General features: G+C 36.8%; 2 long non-coding RNA genes across 2 annotated transcripts; one reads left to right on the forward strand and one right to left on the reverse strand.

The window, feature by feature from the left end:
• The first annotated feature begins 63 nt into the window (after positions 1 to 63).
• On the forward strand, positions 64 to 10,150 carry LOC105147122 (uncharacterized). The gene is made up of 3 exons (XR_015544217.1): positions 64 to 5,396; positions 5,472 to 5,550; positions 7,250 to 10,150. It is a non-coding gene; the product is annotated as an uncharacterized LOC105147122 (long non-coding RNA).
• A 5,948-nt stretch (positions 10,151 to 16,098) lies between these two features.
• On the reverse strand, positions 16,099 to 17,704 carry LOC105147121 (uncharacterized). Its single transcript, XR_015544220.1, has 2 exons — positions 16,819 to 17,704; positions 16,099 to 16,397 (listed from the first exon to the last, which is right to left on the reverse strand). It is a non-coding gene; the product is annotated as an uncharacterized LOC105147121 (long non-coding RNA).
• Between the last annotated feature and the right edge of the window lie 4,962 nt (positions 17,705 to 22,666).

Genomic DNA, 22,666 nt, shown 5'->3' on the forward strand with positions numbered 1-22,666 from the left:
GGACAGAGCAACGAATGGGGAAACCGGGAAAGGATTGAAAATGATGCGAATACCTACGTTTGTACTCAGTGAGAAATGATCAACAATTCGACGTTGATTTGACGTCAATTCGACATCGAATTGACGATTATTTCTCACTGGGTGTAATAGTGCCTTAATTCGACTATGATTGGTTGATTTCTACTCCTTAATTCGCTACTGTCCATTATAGACCATGCATAAGACTTAGATAATGGCTCATTGTAGAGAGTTTAGACGACACAGTTGATACAAGTATCATTCTATTTTTTTTATTCATTACGAATACCAAAAAAGATAGAATGATGTTTATATATGTCAATAAGTGTGTCTTCTAAAAGAAAAGCATAGTTAACTATATACAGTGACAATCAATGACAGAACGATTCTGGAAAAAAGCGCGGCTCTGATTGGTTGTCGCTATATCTAACGATAACGACAATCATTATGATAAAACGGAGTTAGAAAATCCCGCCGCCAACAGTGTCGTGCAGAAGCCAGGAACCAAATGTACACGCGAGAAATAAAAGAAATGTGAAAATTACAAAAGAGTACAATAATTTAAAATGTAAGATAATTTCATTCTATATTTTCGTTCATTTTCGTTCGAACGCTTGTATTCACTTAACAATTATTTGTTATGTAGCGATCGTTGTAAAACTTGCTGTCGATATAATAATAACTGGCAGAATTAAATAACATTGAACATTGCAATGTATGCATATGTTAGTTTTAAAAATGGAAAGAGGGAGATTATAAAAACTGAAAATATTCGCTACTTCGATACAGCAAATTTCGACAAAATTAAATTATACAATATATTATACATTGGCAGGATGACCATTACTATGAGTGCCATTGTCTTTGTACGAGGTAAAACAGCCATTTTGTAATCATAACCATATATATCTTTCAATTCCATTCAAATCATAATAATTTAAGTAACTTTGAACATCATTTGACATTCATTGTATCCCTTGGAAAAAATGTTTCTCAGAATTTTTATACAAATTAGAAATACATTTCAGAAATACGCAGAATATTTATATTTTTTCTTAGAATTTTTCATATGTGAATTATTCTGAAGAGAGTATTCTAATTAAGATTTGACAATGGTCCTCTTTACGCAAAGGATCTTTTCCAGTCTTAATAAATCTATTCATTTTATTTATAAGTTTGTAAGCGATATTAAAACCCTGAATATGTAATAGTTTTTTAAATTTTTCCGATACTTTACTTAAATATGGTATTATAAAAAACTTTTTCTTTAAATTAGAATTAGAGTCGCTTTCGTTATTGTTGTACTCACTATTTTTATCTAAATTCGTTCTATTTTCTAAAGTTTTAATTCTATTTTTTTTGTTGAAAAGATGAATTTAAGAGGATAACCATTCATTAACAGAGTGTGAATTAAGTCACAGATATTTTTTTTCTGAAATTTTGGATGGGATAAAAGCAAAATTCTATCTAATTGCCCGATGATTACACCCCTTTTATGTACTAACGGATGATTCGAAAAATAATTTAAATGTCTCCCTGAATTAGTAGGTTTTTTTATAAATATCGAAGATGATTCTTCCTTCTTGTCTCATTAGTTTAACGTCTAAAAAATTAATTCCGTTTTCATCGCCAAAGTCAACTGTGAATCTTAGCCTCTCATGATATGAATTAAACAATTCCAGAACTTCTCCACTTTGTCTTTATGCACCGCTAATACAATGTCATCAACATAACAGAAATAAAAAGACGAGATAATATTATTAGTAGTAATAATTTCTTGTTTTAAGTCTTGTAGAACAATATTTGTTAATATAAGGGACAATGGAGAACCCATTGGCATACCAAAAATCTGTCTAAATATTTTTTTGTCGAATTTAAAAAATATAGAGTTAATTATAATCATAATTGCTTTAATAAACTCATGGAAAGAAATCGAAGTCTTGTTTTCAATCAAGTTCCACCTACGTTCAATACTCTTTAATACTAAATCAGTCGGAATGTTCTTGTACATCGAGATCACGTCGAATGATATAACTGAAGTTTTTATCGATCATTTATCGAAACGGTTAGGAATGAAATAATTCAAATACTTAAATCAATAAATAACACATACATTTTAATAAATAAAGATCCCACTAACAAAATAACAACGGAAATTAGTAACTTACTAAAAAATTGGAAAAATAAGGGGTACATTGACCTAAACATATACAAAAAATTATATGTATCGACGGCGAACTTCCGAGTTCTTATGGACTGTCAAAAATTCATAAGGAAGGGGTCATTCGCTAAGATTGATAGTTAGCTGCATAAACAATGCTTTTTATCCATTGGCGATCTTCTTAAAAGATATTATAGTACTAGTGGTGGGAATGGCTTAAGAGAAGTGGTCTACGACAGCAAAAAAATTTCTATGGATTTCTTTTATCACCGCGCATCACAATCCTTCTAGACCAGATCGCTTCCAAACTCTCACTCGATCGTTCTATGTATAATAGTTCATCTGAAAACTGAGATCCTTATTACTAAGAAATCGATTCCTAAAATCAATATGTATAATAAAACTAAATTTAGCTCTGATATATGAAGGTATATAAGATTCATGATAATTATATAATATATACATTCAATACAAAAAAGTAAAAAACAATTCATAAAAATATACATAATAAAAATTAAAAAAATGTGTTTTTATCAATAAAGGAAGAAGGCCATTATCAAATAAAGGAATAAGACCGTTTTTTGCCCTTTCTCGATTTCCATTAAACAATATTTTTTGTATAATATACAATTGATATCAGGAACATAAAAATATATTAGGTGTTGGAATTAATTCGTAGCGTTTTACAAGTGATGGGAAGTACTTTCATTAATGTATTTTTTAATGCTCATGTGAAATAAATAACATTCTTTCATTAAAAAACGCTACGAATTAATTCCAACACCTAATAGTTATTATGTAAAATGAATTAATTATATATATAATTAATAAATATATATATCATTAATCATGTGGATCGAATATTTTTCTCATATGATGGTTTATGTGAGAAAAAAATTCGGTCCACTTAAAGCCATAATTAATTCATTATTATTAGTCCAAAAGTACATCGATCATAATAATACGTAACGCTTTTCATGACTAATTAATGAACTATTAGGTATACAACTTTGCTTCCGCCGTTTTCCTATAGATGGCGGTAAGTGGTGATCGAAATAAATAGATCATAGACGTCATACAATAAACTTGGGCATCTGTCAATATAACCCCATAGAAACATTAGTCGATTTGTGTCTGTATCATAAAGTTATTCTCGATTGAAAATGTCAGTTTACGAGCTAAATTCTCGTCATTTGCGGAAGGTTTTAATTTTCTGCTTCAATATGAAGAAATCTGCGGCTGAGGCTCATCGACTGCTCTCAAATATTTATGGTGAGGCCGCTATTAGTGAAAGAACGTGTCGTGAGTGGTTTCAACGCTTCAAGAATGGTGATTTTGACGTCGAAGACCGGCATAGCGGTGGAAGAGAGAAGGTTTCCGAAGATGCAGAATTGGAGGCATTACTTGATCAAGACTCGTGTCAAAATCAAGAAGAATTGGCACGATCATTAGGAGTGACTCAATTAGCCATTTCAAAACGTCTCAAAGCCATGGGAATGATTTAGAAGCAAGGAAATTGGATGCCATACGAGTTGAAGCCGAGAGATGTTGAACGGCGTTTGTTTGTTTGTGAACAGCTGCTTGAAAGGCAAAGACGGAAGGGCTTTCTGCATCGCATTATGATTGAGGACGAAAAATGGGTTCATTACGATAATTCCAAGCGCAGAAAATCATGGGGAGTTCCCGGCCATGCTTCCACATCGACGGCCAAACCGAATATTCACGGCTCCAAGGTCATCTCTGTATTTGGTGGGACCAACGCAATTGATGCGTTTGAGCCGAGCATTGAAAGATAAACGGCCGCAATACAATGAGAGACACGATAAAGTAATTTTGCAGCATGACGATGCTCGACCCATGTTGCGAAAGTGGTCAAGACATACTTGGAAACGTTGAAATGGGAAGTCCTACCCCACCCGCCGTATTCTCCAGACGTTGCTCCCTCTGACTATCACTTATTTCGATCAATGGCACACGGCCTGGCTGACCAGCATTTCCGGTCTTATGAAGAGATAAAAAATTGAATCGATTCGTGGATCGCCTCAAAAGATGACCAATTTTTTCGACGCGGGATTCGTACGCTGCCCGAAAGATGGAAGAAAGTAGTGGCCAGCGATGGACAATACTTGAATCATAAATGTATAAGTTTTTTACAATAAAACCTCGAATTTCGGAAAAAGAACGGCAGAAGTAAAGTTGTATACCTAATAATAAAATATTTTTACTTATTATATGGATCTGTCATCATATTGACGTCACATTACAATCATATATCATTCTCAAAATGAAGATGAATACAACATAATGAAAAAATTAACTATTGATCACTCCTAACATATGAATGTCATGCTTATGTCATGAAAAGGGCTTAGATATTATATATCTAAACTAATAATAATAAATTAATTATAGTTTTATATATAGTTTTATTCTTAATAATCACATACAATACAAAAAAAAATATTTTATACAATTTTTTCTTCTACTTCATAAATCCATAAAAAAGCTATGCAAATGTTATTATAAAAACGTTTTTAATATTATAATTTTTACATTATGGTAATTAAATTATTTTTTATTTGTTTATTTTGGAAAAATAGTTTTATTGTGAAACTTACAAGCACTTTATAACATTTTTAAAAGTATATAATTAATTTAACATTAAGATATCTTACAATTGTATCATTTGTCTGTTTTTTAGAAACTAAACAAGAAACAAAGGACGAAATAATTGCGAAGAGAACGAATGTTCCTCCTATTGACAATTGCCTTACGGCCTCGGAAATAAGTGAGGATAAAATCAATGGAAAAAAACCTGTTTCAAAGGATGAAACCATTGAAAGAAAATCCGTTTCACATGATCTAGTTAACAGGAAAATCGAATCACTAAAGTTGAAACAGTAAGAAAGGCTTACAAAGATAATATTTCTTTTAAATTAAAAGTTATGTATATCTATTTTATTAATTACATAAAAAAATTAATATAAACTATGAATACAAGAAAAAAGAAAAAAAAAGATGCTGCTGATACAATAAATGCAACGAAGACATCACGAATAGGGACAAAACCAAGTGAGAAGCAAATTTGTCGTGTTGATATTTGTCTCACGACCAACTCGTAAATAAGCGATGAAGCCAATGAAAAAGAGCAGCCTATTTTGAAAGAAAATACTGACCTTATTAAGTCAAAAAACCAAATAAAAAAAGACTTACAAAAGTAATATTTGAAAATCAATTGTATATACCAATAATATTATTTATATAAAATATTGATTATGAATTATTAATACAGGAAAAAAACGAGGAAAGACGCTGATGAAATGCAGTTGAAGAAAAGGATAAAGAGAATGAGTCAGTTGCTGCTAATGCTTGTAAGGTAAAAAATTAAGAAACTTACCCAGACAGCACACAATATTTATAAAATATTTACAAAATATTTATAAATATTTATAAGATTTATTTTAAATATTTTGTGAATATTTTTGTGGTCTTAGGTTGCACAGATCATAAACATTTATTTTAAATATTATGAAATATTTATTGTAAATGTTATAATAAATGCTGTGAAGATACTTAATGAGACATTATAATTTAAGTAAAAAATACTTATTAGAAATATTTATTTATATTTATCATAAATATCACATAAAATATTTAGTCTATATTTTATTATAATAATATTTCGAATAAAGCTTTATATAAAATATGTATGAAATATTATATAACATTTCAAAAATGAATATGAATAAATATTTATCATAAATATTCTGTGCTGTTTGAGTAATATAAGGAGTATGACTTTGCTCATACGGTTTTTTTCCGAAATTCGAGGCTTTATTGTAAAAAACTGGTTATACATTTATGATTCAAAGTATTGTCCATCGCTGGCCACTACTTTTTTCCATCTTTCGGGCAGCATACGAATCCCGCGTCGAAAAAACTGGTCATCTTTTGAGGCGATCCACGAATCGATCCAATTTTTTACTTCTTCATAAGAAGTGCTGGTCAGCCAGGTCGTGTGCCATTGATCGAAACAAGTGATAGTCAGAGGGAGCAATGTCTGGAGAATACGGCGGGTGGGGTAGGACTTCCCATTTCAACGTTTCCAAGTATGTCTTGACCACTTTCGCAACATGGGGTCGAGCATTGTCATGCTGCAAAATCACTTTATCGTGTCTCTCGTTGTATTGCGGCCGTTTGTCTTTTAATGCTCGGCTCAAACGCATCAATTGCGTTCGATACTGATCGCCTGTTTCAGTCGGTTTTAACAGCTCATAATATACTACGCCGAGCTAGTCCCACATACAGAGCATGATCTTGGAGCCGTGAATATTCGGTTTGGCCGTCGACGTGGAAGCATGGCCGAGAACTCCCCATGATTTTCTGCGCTTAGGATTATCGTAATGAACCCATTTTTCGTCCCCAGTCACAATGCGATGCAGAAAGCCCTTCCGTATTTGCCTTTCAAGCAGCTGTTCACAAGCAAACAAACGCCGTTCAACATCTCTCGGCTTCAATTCGCACCCAATTTCCTTGCTTCTGAATCATTCCCATGGCTTTGAAATGGCTGGTTGAGTCACTTCTAATAATTGTGCCAATTCTTTTTAATCTTGATCAAGTAATGCCTTCAATTCTGCATCTTTGAAAACCTTCTCTCTTCTATCGCTATGCTGATCTTCGACGTGAAAATCACCGTTCTTGAAATGTTGAAACCACTTACGACACGTTCTTTCACTAATAGTGGCTTCACCATAAATATTTGAGAGCATTCGATGATCCTCAGCGATGAGCTTCATATTGAAGCAAAAAATTAAAACCTCCCGCAAATGACAAGAATTTGGCTCGTAAACTGACATTTTCAATCGAGAATAACTTTATGATGCAGACACAAATCGACTAATGTTTCTATGGGGTTATGTTGACAGATGCCCAAGTTTATTGTGTGACATCTGTGATCTATTTATTTCGATCACCACTTACCGCTAAAGCCATCTATACGAAAAAGGTATAAGCAAAGTTATACACCAATATAAAGCAGAATAACTTATTTGAAATTGTAATTCATTTTAGATTTTATAGCGTTGCATTGACGGGAGATATTAGGCAAATGTATAGACAGGTGCTCGTGCATCCAGCTGACAGAGACTACCAACGGATACTCTGGAGATTCTCACTAGATGAGCCAGTTAAGGAATTCCGTCTAAATATGGTCATATACGGCCAAACGAGTTCAGCTTATTTGGCGATTAAATGTATAATGAAATTGGCTGAGGAAGCTCATCCGAATTTCCCCATAGCGTCGTAGGTATTGCTTGAACAAACATATGCGGTGTGATATTGAAAGAGCAGCTCGAAATATTACAACGCGAAGGATTTATGGCGCATAAATGATGTTAGTCTTCGTATCGATATTAAGGACACCATCAAAACGCTGGGCCTCGAACCCAATTCCAATTTTCAGTACTAGAAGTGGAGATGGCTACCACCAAGCGTGGCATTCTTTCAGTAATAAGTAAGATTTTTTATCTTCTTGGCCTGATAGGCCTGATACTGATTACAGCCAAGTTGATCATGCGACAGACCTGGCTCACAGAGAGTAATTGAGACGAGCCATTACTTTCCTCGCTCGCAACAAAATGAGCGAATTTTCGCAAGGATTTAAACGAGGCAAAAACAATTCCGAGAAGTAGCTCCCAACGAGACGCTATCAAGGATATATCTACACGGATTTTGCTTCCGAAAGCGCGTACGGGGCGTATCTATACGTCCAGACTATTGGTAGCCAAAGCCGCTTGTCAGCAAATCTGTTGTGCTTCAAATCACGAGTGGCACCGATCAAGCCTATTTCTATACCACGATTGAAGTTGTATTGTGCGGTCCTGCTTGCGCACTTGATCATCAACGTTCAACACACCCTGAGAATATCCATCAACAACGTACTGGCATGGTCAACGCTCGAGGGTAGCATTACATTGGATTCAGGCACACACATTTCGCGATGAAAACTCTTTGTAGCCAATCGCGTGATGGAAATAAACGAGTATTACCGGCTAATCATTGGCGGTACGTAAAGGGAGTAGATAATCCTGCTGACATAATATTACGAGCAACTTTGCAACAGCTTAAGGATTCTGAGAGCTGGTGGAAGGGTTCACAGTGGTTACGGTCGAAGTCCAGTTCAGAAGAACAAGACAACAAATTATCGGACAAAGTTGTTGAACAAGTCCGGATAGAAGAGAAGAGAAGTACACAAATCTGTACTCTCGTCAGCAACAGGCACCACATAATCCAAGGATTAATAAACAAATTTTCGACATTAACACGCTTGGAACCCGTAATGGCGTATTGCCTGCACTACATTAATAATCTACGGAAGAATTCCGAGTAAGAGAATTTCATCGTGTTTGCGACCGAAATAAGGATCGCACACATCCAGCTAGTTTGTTACATGCAATGTTCGCTAAAGAAATTGCCGCTATCAAGAAGAACAGCGAATCAGGTCCAGCGATATATCGCAGCTGCGTCCATTCCTGGACGATCAACACGTGCTCAGGTTGGGTAGACGATTGTTCATCATAGGCATTCGAGAGAAAGCACTCTGTCATCTTGCCGAACAACTCAAGATTTTCAAGACTATTGATTGAAAGAAAACATCAACGATTGCTACATGGAGGCCAACTACAATTATTGATCTCTATCAGGGAACGATATTAGTCTGTTAAAGATCGAGACTTGGCGAGACGCGTCTGTCGCAAATGCGTCCGCTGCGCCAGAGCCAGGCCGCGAGAGCTGTCGCAAGTAATGGGATCTCTCCCGCGCGACAAGTTACGTTCTAGCCGAGCTTTCGGACCGGCATCGACTTTGCCGGCCCGATTACAACTCTAGTAAACAAGAGTTGAGGTCGCCGGATCAACAAGTCCTATGTGACGCTCTTCGTTTACTTCGCCATCAAGGCCATTCACTTAAAGGCCTTGAGTGAGCTTACAGCCGCAGCATTCCTATCAATTCTCAGATGCTTCATCAGCAGAAGAAGACGTCCACATACTATTTTTAGCGACAACGCGACAAATTTCGTCGGAACGGATCGAGAATTGAGGGAGATGTACTAGTTCGCGAGGAACCAAACCGAACGGAGTGCCGGAGATGCACTCGTCAACGAAGGAATTGAGTGGCGATTCATATCTCCGCATTCTTCGCATATAGAAGGACTATGGGAGGCTAGCGTGAAGACTTGCAAACATCATCTGAAACGTTATGGGAAATGCACTCTTAACCTTTGAGAAGTTCTCAACTGTTCTCGCATAAATAGAGGTTTGTCTCAACTCAAGACCGTTGTCATCATTGTCTTCTGATTCAACGGATCTAGAGCCACTTACCCCCAGCTTATTTTTTAATCGGAGACTCGATGGTGAGCATTCCAGAGTATGAGTTGACTGACTTGCGACTGCACTGCCTTGATCGCTGACAGCTCACACAAAAACTACTTCAGAACTTCTGGAGATGGTGCATGGCCGAATATGTCTTCAGGGTCGAAAATGGAGGAGAGCGCAAACTGATCTCAAATCGAAGATCTAGTGATACTTCGCGAAAATTTTCCACCCCTGAAGTGGAAATTAGGTAAGGTAGTCGAGATTCATACCAGTCAAGATGGATCTCAGTGCGCACTACAAACGGTATTTTCAAGCGAGCGATCGCCAAGTTATGTAAACTGCCTACTCCTTCTAGGAGGAAATTAGATTGTCTAATTTGATAGGCGGAATGTTGGAGTCCAAGGAGAATAGCGTAGGCGACTCCGATAGCGCACATGTTGCGGGTTCAATTACCAACATTACCAACATTACCGACTCGTGCGGCGAGCGCGCCCCGAACTAAATTAAGCCTAAGTACGCTACTGTAAACTTCACTCGTGCACGCATCTATTTTGTTTCCGTAGAACTTCATTAAAGTCATTAATTGGTTGGAATCGATTGCAAGTTTTTTTATTCTAACAATAATAATAATATAATTCAATGGAATAAAAAATATTTCTGCATGGAATAAACACTGAAGGGAAGATTACATAAGAAGAAGATGGCGACGCATAAGAAATGGTAAGTATAAAATGGTAAGTATAGCGCACGGTGGAGACTACGCCCAGAGGCGGCGGCGAGGACCAACGGCGGCGGAGGAGGCCGGCGACGGACCGCACCCGGTGGTCATTGACCTCGCGTGACGTTTATTGCCCAGAAGCGGACCCAACGACGCAAGTTTCTGTATACTCCATCCTCTGTTACGTAATTTCTCTGCATCCGCGACATCCTCTTCCTCTGCAACGTCATAAAATTGCTGTTTTTAAATAAAAAATAATTCACTCGATTAAATAAATTATAAAATAATCAATTAAAGGACTCAGAACACAAGTAAGATATTTTTCGCTATCGTTATTAAATATTAAAAATTATATTTAACTAAAAATACAAACGTTTCGACCTTTCGATCATTTTCAATGTTACATATACAGTCTATATTAAAATAATTACATTGACATATCAAAAATTCTAGAAAAGTCGTTTATAATATTAAAAACTTTCAATTCTGAAGCAACAACATGCAATCCAAAGACCTTGATATGATCACAAGAAGTTATAGGATCTTTTCTTAAACCTGTCTATGGTATCATTCCAGGAATGAATCTCCTCTTATTACAACGTATAAATTAACAATTAACATAATCGTATAAGGCTATTAGGCCTCTTCCAAAAGCTTACATATACAGATTGTCCATGATAATGTGACGATATTATATTGCTATAATTTAAATTAGTGAGAATTTAAGCAAATTAAAATACTGCAAGATTTAAATTAATACCTGTGTTTCTACTAACGAAGATGAATTATAGCGCAAAACAGTATATACAGCAAGCAATATTAAGACCAGAACTCAAAAGGTATAAATTGTGTCATGTCCTTCCGCTTTTTGACAACTTATTTTAACTGATAAAGATACAAGTAAAAATCGACAAATGTGAGTGGTGAGGAAATTCGAAGGAGAGGGAAAAGGTGACAAGGAACATTCAGGAACGAGAAAGTGCTTGTATAACGAGAGAGTATATTTCTGGCAACGATTCTGTGTCACTTTATAAATTAAGTCCATTCTTTTGTCTCCTTATAAAAATCATCTCGGAAGTCAGTCTTTTGCTATAAGATGGTTCGTTATTTAAAATTCTGACATTGTTCCAATCAAAATTATGATTAAGTGAGGTCCGGTGTTTAGATATGACACTTGGTGAGCCTGATTTTTTATTAATATCCGACGAGTGCTCTGCAATTCTTGTTTTTAATTATCTTTTTGTCTAGCCTACCAATGTATGATGCATCACAATCATGGCATGAGATCCTATAGACAATATCCTGATGTGCTATTGTCTCAAGAGTATCTTTTTCAGTTGTGATGTATTTTTTCAAAGTGTTCGGAATCGTAAATGCAGGTTTTAAATTAATACTTTTGGTTATGTTGGAAAAAGATTCCGAGATGGTCTTTACCAAAGATACAGTTAAGTACTTATTATACTCTCTCACTTAATTTTTGATGGTCTTACTATTGCTAGAATGGAATTTAATTCTCATTTGAATTGAAGAGAATATAAAAGGAAGAGGATATCCGTTCTTTAACAAAACCTGTATCATATCAGTAATATTCTTAAAATGGAATTTCGGGTGGATAAAAAGAAAATTTTGTCAAATAAATTAAAAATTACATCTCTTTTATGATAGACAGGATGTTGTGAATTAAGATATTTTTCAGAAAATGTAGGTTTTCTACAGATGTTAAATATAATTCTATGCTCGTCAACAATAAGGCTCACATCTAAAAAATTCAGACTATTGTCAATGCCGACTTCAAGCGTGAATTGAAGGCATTCATGGAACGAGTTAAAAACTTCTAATATTTTATTTAAACTGCCTGGAAGAGCAGCGAGTAATAATATCGTCTACATATCTAAAGTAAAAGAGTAAACGACACGGCAATAATTGGAATGCTTTTTCTTTCAAATCTTCCATAACTTTGTTATGATCGGTGACAATGGAGAGCCCATAGGAGAACCAAAAACCTGTCTATAAAATCTCTTATTAAAGGAAAAATAGATGGATTCCAATATTAATTTAATAGCTATAAAAAATTCTTTTTTAGGAATTTTTATGTTCCTTGAAATATTCTCTCATCTCCTCTCAATATTTTCAATTCTGCTGGTATGTTGGTAAAAAACGAAACAACATCTAAAAAGGCCAATTGATAGTCAGTCTCAAAATAAATTTCATTTAGCTTATCAACTAAGAAGTTACTTGGAAGCTATTTTCCACTTGATTGCGTGCTTCATTGCTGTTTTTTATAATGAAATGTAAGAAAAGAGAAAGTGAAAATAGTGGGTTGTTAATCGAAGAGACAATAAAAGGAGCTTGTGAATTTTAGGAAGTCCATATGCCTTCGATACTATTTCGTCAGTGATGCGTAACCTTTTATAAATAAGTTTATCGATGTAATTCTTCTTCTTCCATCTACTAATAAGGTTATATATGTCATTAGTTAGTTTTTTGGAAGGATCTTTAGAAATCACTTCGTACGTATCTTTGTCAGCTAACATTTGTTCTATTTTATTCAAATATTCGTTTCTATTTAGTAAAACTGTAGCATTACCTTTATCCGCTCTGGCAATAAGAATATTTTGATTCTTTTTAATAAATTCGTCAATAGATTTTAAATAATTATTGATATATTTTTCTTCAGGAGTGTGAGCTGGGATATTTTGCATAAACCCATTAATAGCCGAAACCGAATGATTTTACTAACAAAAGACTGTTTCCCTGAAATACTGCATTCAACTTGTTTAATAAATTCCAGACAAGTATTTTCTTTATTGTATTCTGTTAGTGGTAATCCGAACCGTGTAATTCACCTAGTTGCAATATTTCACATTATGTGGTACTTCAGAATTATTAAGATCAATAAGCCACTTATCATATCAAGTTTGGATTCGGATTCAAATTTATCAGGAAGAATTTATATTATGTAAATCGATTGGACAGGAAGAAACAGTGTTATTTATAACAGGTTCGAATTGGCTCTCGTCCGGGATAATTCTCCTTAATGCCACCCGATATTCTATAGACTATATATTCTATAGATCGAATTTCACGTTTCTTGTTATAACTAATCTTTACTCAGCCATCCAATTTTATTATCAATCCTAATTCTTTCTTTATTCCACAGTTGGAGACTATTCTTTTTTTGATGAGCAAAGAAGATATTAATAAAATAAAAAGATAAAAATTTGGAAATGATATAACTCTTGAATATATTAAATCTGTTCTGGTTAAGCTGGTAATAAGCATCCTTAAGTTCAAGACGTAACACTGCCCTTATATGATTATTAACAATATTAGTAAGACGTTTTTTCTGAGTGTGCTGGCTAATATCATTATAATATCTAATCTTTAATTTATATGCTGTAGTAAGAAGTGGAATGACAAGTTTAAAAAAAGATCCTATAACTTCTTGCGATCACATCAAGGTCTTCGGATTACACAGTTGCTTCAGAATTGAAGATTTATAAGCGCTTGACTTTTCTAGAATTTTTGATATTGTAATTATTTTAATGTAAACTGCATATGTTACATTGAAAATGATCGGATAGGTCGAAATGTCTGTATTTGTATTTTTAGTTAAATATTTTTAATATTTAATAATGATAGCGAAGAATATCTTGCTTGTACTCTGCCCTTTAACTGATTATTTTAATTGCTGTTTTTATTCTGATTTTTTTAATCAATGTCTCAAGGACCAACCTCAAGTGTCGTTATTTTACCTTAATATTTAAGGGTTAAAATATCAAATAAAAAATAGATTTCAAAAATGTACTTAAATATTTTTTATTACTTAGCTAGCTCTCTAGATTGTGAAAAGTATATCATTTTTTCAAAAGTATTAGCCCCATAATTTATTTAAAATTAAGAATCGAAAACTTTTGTGCACTTTGTAATTTGATTAATTATTATTTTATTATATATATTAGTACTCGCAAAGATTTGCACATTTCGGGCTGATTCCGATGAGCGATCCTCATCACCACTCGAGGTTCAACGGACGAGCCGCCGAGCGCTCATGTGACGCTCTGACTCGGGAGCGTCCCTATATCAGAAATATACTGGGAGCGCATCTTCCGCCAAATTATTATTAATGCATGTTTTTTATTAAATAATTAATTTTTATTAACATAAAATTTTCTATTGTTTACAATATAAATAATATCAACTCTTTTCGCTCGTATAACGTACAACAAATTAATAAATAGTAGTAAAACTCAGGTCAATACATTAAACGAGCTACAGCTAGGTACTAAATAATATTTATTAATCACAAATTATAATTTTCCGACGACAAGTTTCAACGACGATACGTTTCGATTATACTTAGTCTTCATCAGCCGCAGAAATACATATATCTAATTATATTAACATATTATGAGGAACATCTCACATTCGAGTTACAATAGATAATATAACAGATTTCTAAGAATCATCTCACCTCTGTGTTATAAAAGACGGTATATCGCAACGACGTTCGACGGTATATCATATGTAGTCGAATTTGATAAAAATAAACGATGTAGTGAAGAGTCATGATTCCGAATCAATTCATCGGTTAATAGCGAAAAAGAGCAGTCAATATGAATAAATGAATAAATTCCAATCATGATGTAGCTTGATGTCAAATTATATAAAAGATTGTATACGTCCTTAATAATATTGATAGAAAAAATTAATATGAAGGTAAATACAAATTATATTAGGTGTTGGAATTAATTCGTAGCGTTTTACAAGTGATGGGAAGTACTTTCATTAATGTATTTTTTAATGCTCATGTGAAATAAATAACATTCTTTCATTAAAAAACGCTACGAATTAATTCCAACACCTAATATATAATGGCAAATTAGCAGTAGTCTATTAAAATTGTAATATAGATTATATTAAAATTGTAATTGTAATATAGAGAATATAGGCGAGTGCCCTCTGACAGATTTTCTAAGAACTTATTGACTTGCCCTCATATGATCCTTTGTAACACGGAGGTGAGATGATTTTTAGAAATCTGTTATATTGTCTATTGTAACTCGAATGTGAGATGTTTCTCATAATATGTTAATATAATTAGATATTTGATATTTATAATTAGATATTTATGTATTTCTGCAGTCGATAAGGACTAAAGATATAGTTGAAACGTACCGTTGAAATTTATCGTCGGAAAATTATAATTTGTGATTAATAAATATTATTTAGTACACCTAGCTGTAGCTCGTTTAATTTATATTGACCTGAATTTTACTGTTATTTATTAATGTTTTCTATTGTTAATTGTTAATTGTTCTTTAATGATATACTTATGATATACTTAACGTAGTTTTCTAATACATTACATAATTATAGTAACGTACATTTTGACAATGGTTATGATAACGTACATTTCACATCACCCGTAACTATGGTAAGATTTTTTTTTTAATATGGTTTCCCCAGTAGACCTTGCAACCGCACTCACGAGCGTGGCGCAACTTCGTCGCACACTCACAGCTAAGACTTTCGTAGATCGGATGACGGGTGGCATTAAATGGAACGCGACAGAAATACGTCTTCACGCAACCGCTCTTAAGAGCGGCACACAATTACAACCAATAGTTGGGCGCCAGGCACGAGTGAGCGTGCCACTCTTTCTCGAGATTACGCGATATTTTCTTTATGCCATATTCTAATGAGCTGTGAATGTCGACGGGCTCTCAACCAGTAGCTCAGCCTAAGAAATGGTAGAGGGGGCGATTCGTGGTAGAGGATAACGGGTCGTTTGGAGGAGTGAATAGGGGCGAGAATAAAGTACACACGAATCAATAATAGTAAAAGTAACAAATATATTAAATGTCTTCGACTTGCATTTACATCTGGCGATACAATCGAGACGATAAGCTCTACTTGAGCGCGATAACGGATTTACGTAGGCCCCGAGGTTTTACGCTAGGCGTATCAACTTCGTTCCTCGCGGCACGAGCTTACACCACACAGGAATACTCTCGCGAATAATACGAACAAGATTTCTTCGCCTCGAAAGTACTAGGCAATTCGGCAACGATGATAGCGTGGACACGGCGTGACCTCGTGCGCGCTCGCGGGGCCTCGCGCCGCTCAGCTGAAATACAGAGAAAGCTCGAATGTGTGCAAATTCGACATTACGCAGTCTCAATACGACAAAATACGCACAATGACCAATTGCTATTATAAATTGTCGTTAATGGCTATGATACAGAGAGTCGACGCCCTAATAGACATGCAAATCTTACGCTATAGATAACACGATACGCGACAATATCACGGTATGGAACTTCGACATGTGATCCGCGATAAAAAACCGACAACGAGTGACGAGACTGTGGCCTTGGCAGACGCAATAGGATTATCCCGTTCCGGGAGACGACACGCGTACTTGAAATCCCCGAAAATCTACCGCATGGCAATGCCACGTGCACTCACTATCATACACAGAATTCCGATAAGACTACGCCTCCCGGACACGGAAACCGGCGACTTTACAATTGTGACGCTCGTCTCACCGTGACTCCCTCGCAGGTGCTCGTCCGGGTCGACCTTGGAAAGCTCTCGTCTCCTTCGCGTCCTCTCACGTGCTTTCGCCAAGCGGGCCACAGCTCAAATGCCGGGCGCTAATCCTCCCGGGCGCACGCAGGGCTCGTTATCCCCGCGAGGGGGCCTTATCTCGCCTGATTAGCGCGTGGCTCCGTGGCTCCGCTAATCGCGGGAACCGCGTCATGCCCGTGTTCTGGCGCGCGAAATTCGAGAGATTGCAGGAGTTTTTTTCGGGCCGTCTCGTGGCCTCGAGGTGCCTATTCGGGACTCTCGCCGTCCTTGGGGTGTAGAGTGGCCTTCCCCGTCATGCCGTTCCAACTCTCGATCCGCTTTGCGCCTGGAAGAGGGTGCGATAGAAAATGCCTTGCGTCAACAAAAAGGGCGTAATAATGAAGGATCACCTGCGTGCAACCCGGGGTCAGGTGTCGTGCACCCCCGGCGGGTCCATCAGCAGCGGTCGTCTCTTGACTCCCAATCCTGGTCTTCTTCCTCCTCTTTTCTCCGGTGAGGTGGCGTCATTCTGTCAAGATCGCGGGAGTCGCCTCTGTAACCCTTGGTACGGGAATACATAAAAACGGGAAAACGACAACGGCGACGCGGAACAACCAACGGCGACGTGAGCAACCAACGTCGCGGGAAAAAAAGCGCAGATGCGTCCGCCCCCCAAAATGTGAAAGGACTCAGGATGCTAGACTGCACTGTTCGGTCAGGCTATGCGGCCCTTAACGGACGGTAAACGTCATGTCACAATTTATTCCACAAAAAGAAGAATTAAATACTTGAATGTGGCTTGGCAGGAATTATATATCATATTATACGATATATAATTTTAATTCTTCTTTTCGAATAGGCCTATTAGGGAAACCACATTTAAAAAAAAACATATCTTATAATCTCACGGATGATGTGGAAAAATATTGTTGAAATGTATGTATATTATCATAATTATGTAATGTATTAGAGAACTACGTTAAAATATAAGTATATCATCAAGGAACAATGAATAAATTAATAACAGAAATTTTTATGTTAATAAAAATAAATTATTTAATAAAAAAATGTTTCAATAATAATTTGGCGGAAGGTGCGCTTCCAGTATATTTCTGGTATAAGGACGCTCCTGAACCAGAGTGTCACGTGAGCGCTCGAGCGGTGAGGGTCGCTCGCCGGAATCAGCCCGAAATGTACAAATCGTTGCGAGCACTGATATGTATTAATATTATTAATTTATATTATTAATATTATTAATAGTTATATTAGTAAATAAATCAAGGAACAACATTCATTATTTTCTTATACTGTTTGCATTAATAATATCACAAAATACAATCCCGGAAAGAAGCAATTTTTTGCATACACACATCTTGGAAATACTGTAAAGTTTTCAAGTGCTGTGAGTAACCGATGGTCAATTGCAACATGATTAACAAACATCACTTATTGTATTACTATAATAATTATTATTATTATTAACATATTATATGCACATGATATGCGATGCACATAATGTGATTTAATTTAATATTTTAATTATATTTTCAACTTAATTTCATACAAATATATAACAAATATATATTTAAAATATATTTCAAATACATCATGTTTTTTTATTTTTATTTGAATTTGGCTACTTTTTCTTTAACTAATCTTTTTTTTTTAACAAACATTTCTTAGTAAATAATTTTTAAATAAATATTTATGTTTATATCTTTGATTTTTAATTATAATATGAAAATAAAAATTTAATTTATTTAAAAATTGCTGTGATTGTATATGTCATAAATGGCAGCGTATCCTATCCATACTTCAGTTTTGTTTTATCCCTACTATTTAAGTTAGTAATTTAGTGTAGTATAGAAATCTATGTGACAGACAGACTTCTAGAGATTGAGTTTCTCAACAGGGTCAGGCATGAAGACGTGAGGGTGGGAACGTTGCGCCCTGGGCGAGGCGAATTAAATTTCGTATTGATGCAGTGTCTCTCCGTTCTTGAGAAACTCGCGGGGGAGGGGCGTTTGCGACTGAAGTAGTTATCTGTCAGGGTTCTTTCCCTGGCCGGGCGCTGCTTCTAGTGCTTCCGGTGCCTGGCGGTTGATCATATTTGGCCAACTGTCGGAGGACAAGTCTCTCCTATGCTTCAACTGTGGTTAAGGAGGACACAAGGCCTTCGGGTGCCAAGTCGCGTTGCTTGATTTGTGCATCGCGCGGTTTGAAGGTTGACCATAGGGCAGGCTCGGTTGAATGCTCTCCTTTCAACGAGGGGGTGACTTCGCGTGAGAGAAATACAAATACGGCGTTGATGATTGATGGGGGGGCTACCGTTCAACCGGAGGTGAACATTCCTCCCAATGGCTAAGATAGCCAGATCAATTTGAACCACTTCAAGCCCGCGTAAGACTTAATTGCGCGGATTTGTGAGGAGGAGTGTTTGGGAATCGTGGCTCTTGCTGGATTCACACTAAATCCGATGTGCAACATTCTGCAACCAATCAGAAAGCAGAATTTTATTTCGTATCAATGAACGAATCAAAATCCTCTTTTCTAATTGCAGAGTGTCGTACGGCACACGTCGAAGTCCAGTGTGAATCCAGCATCTGTCTGAGCCTGATTCTATTCCCTTCAGGAGAATGCTTGTCCCTAGACATGCGACTTCCGTCATTACGTGGCAATGGTCGCGGTGTGACCTGCCGTGCTCCGTGGCGCGAACTATCTGGCGAACTAATGGAGTGGGGAGCAGTAGTGGTCTTTAGCTGATATTTTTCTCCAAATAAAATGACCTACGAGTTCGAGCAGGGTTCTAGCTGACTTGAAGACAAGTATCTTCAAGTACACCGGCAGACCACACTAGTATTGGGAGACTTCAACGCCCGCTCCAATTTGTGGAATAGGGGCGATGAAAACTCCAGAGGGGTCTTACTGGAATGGTCAGATAGGTTGGGATTCTGTCTGCTAAACAGGAGCTTCGTCCCGTTCTGCTAGCGCAGGAGGAGTGCGTTCTGTGGACACATCTTGAGTCATTCCCAGTGTCGTTAGGCATGTCCGTGGCTGGCGACCGAAGTGGAGTCCCTGGCGGGAGGCTCAGAGAGATCTCCGACCACAGGTATTTGTTTATGGAGATTGTAACGTCGGTGACTAGTCTCCTTACCGGGACGACATCTGGGAAGTGCTTTCCCAAATTAGATGAGGGGAAATTAAATGAGGACCTCTTGAAGGCTGATGCCTCGTTGAAGGCTTAGGCTCCTCCTTTGACTCCTTTTGACTCTGCAGACAATCGTGTTAGAATGATGGACGCTCAGAGAGATCTCCTCGCCATGCCGAGGAGATCTGCCTCTGGCAGACTCTCCGTGTACTGGTGGAATGAGATCTGCGTACCCAGTGCAATAATTGTCATAGGCGCCTTATACGCGCGACGATCCCATCCGGAATTCGAACGAGTTGTGGACGGAGCTTCGCGAGACGAGGAGGAGCATGAGAAGGGCCATATTGCGTTTGTGGAAGGAGCTTCTCAGGATTCTGGAGTCTGACCCGTGGAGCAGGCCCTGTAGGATGGTGATGAATAGACTCTTGGGAGGCTCCTTACTGGAAGTTCTCCCCATGGGGACGGTGAGGGAGATTATGCGAGCCCTCTTTTCCCGGTTGCCGGCTGATGGATGTGAATCCATTCTTGCCACCTGAGTGGAAAGAGTGGAAGAGACTAGTGGAAGGGATCTAGCGGTCTCTGCGGAGGTCCGAAAGGCCTGTGTCGGAATCCCGTCTGGAAGGACACCTGGTCCGGACAAAGTAGTAGGACGGGTTGTTAGGGGAACGGCGCATTTACTCACCGACAGGTGGGCGTGCACTTTTACTGCTCTTCTTGAGGAGAGCCGCTTCCGAATAAAAGATCGCGAGGTTGGTCCTCAAGAAGCCAAATAAACTTGATCTTGCCCCCTTCTCGTACAGACCTATTTGCCTATTGAGTGAGGCAGCGTCTCAAACTTTTTGAGAGGGTGGAAGATCATGATGGAAGGGATTGACATGGTGTGCTCAGTTTGGGCAAACCACGTCCCTTTTACGAATCGAAGTATCGTTTATAGATCCAGACTTGCCAACTGCGAAGAAATAAATGATGTTGCTACAACTGATCTCTATGCATTTTCGTCAGATCCCGCTATGTGTCCTTTTCTCTCTTCGTTTCGAAGCGTGGAGCAACATCAACTGTCAAGCAAATGTCAAACGTTTAAGAGTTTATTAGAATATGTATTACGACATTATTAAATGGATTTCTATTGAAATTATTCATTTATTCCTTAGATTTCTATTGTGTTTTCTAGGAAAAACGGAATAATTCCGTAAGTACCCTAAGAATTCCACCAAGCTATACGTAGTAAGTATGATTGGTACAAATTATACTTATTTATTTGTTTATACTTATATATCGATTTGCTCATTTATCCAGGAAAAAATGTTTTATATATAATTGTACGAGGTCTGTCCCAAAAGTATCCGACCTGCATTTATATCTTCGCGCCAAAGTGTTCTAGCGACCTCTACCGGGCAGGCACGTCAACAGTAGGACCTTACGAACTTATCGGTTGGTCGCCGACACTAGTAGGACGTATAGTTCATACGCAGTGTGTATTTGTTTACAGTGTCTTTTTCACGTTCGTCGGATTTTTAAGTAGCTAAAAATGACCGAAAAAGTTGAGCAACGAATTTGCATCAAGTTTTGCTTTAAACTTGAAAAAATTTGTGCAGAAATTATTGAAATGTTGCAAAAGGCCTTTGGAGACGAGTGTATGGGCAAAACACAAATAAAAAAGCACGTCAAAGTCGGAGCAAAATCAAGTCAATGTTGATTGTTTTTTTCGATTATGAAGGCGTCGTGCATCACGAATATGCTCCTGCAGATCAGACGATCAACAAAGAGTACTACGTTGAAATTTTGAAAAGATTGCGTGATGCAATTAGAAGAAAACGACCGCACTTTTGGCAAACCGGTGACTAGCTTCTTCACCACGACAATGCTCCAGCGCATGCATCAAACCTTGTGCAGCAGTATTTATCAAAACACAGTGTTGTACAGCTTCGCCAGCCTCCGTACAGTCCCGACGTAGCTCCCTGCGACTTTTGGCTATTTCCTCGATTGAAAATGCCGCTTAAAGGACACCGATTCGACGACAAGAAAACCACGACTGTTGAAACCAATGCGACGAATGCACTAAAGGCGATTCCAGTAACTGACTTTCAAGACTGCTTTGGGAAGTGGAAGCATCGATATGAGCGTGTTGTTCAATCAAATGGGGACTACTTCGAAGGATGCCACCAACCGGATGACGAAGAATAAGCCAAGCGCCGAAAAATGGAGGTAGGTCGGATACTTTTGGGACAGACCTCGTATATATAATTATAGGAAATTATAGAAAATTATACCAATCTTACAATATTTTATAATTTACATATAAAAAGATTCTAAATTTTTAAAATTTCTATATCATTTTATAACTGTTCAGAAAATATCTCAAATGTTTTTATACGAATCTTACGTACAATATTTCAGAATTCATATATAATATATACGAAAAATTCTATAAAAAAGGATATTTTGAATATATATTTTTGAAATGTTTTTCAATTCTTATTATAGCTCCTACTCACTCCAACGAACGTGTTAAAATGAGTAAGAGTTAGAATAAAACAGAGTCTCACAGGAAGAAAGTGGCAAATTGCATTATGTCTCCTCTGATTGGACTTAATAATCAAGCTCTGTAAAGCCATGGTGGGATATGCCATTTAGGTTAGATGACTGCAAAAGCAGTAATATTTGTCACCTTGTGCTGC

This window comes from Acromyrmex echinatior, chromosome 2 (genome assembly GCF_024713525.1).
Source record: "Acromyrmex echinatior isolate Ae372 chromosome 2, ASM2471352v2, whole genome shotgun sequence".
Classification (NCBI taxonomy): Eukaryota; Metazoa; Arthropoda; class Insecta; order Hymenoptera; family Formicidae; genus Acromyrmex; species Acromyrmex echinatior.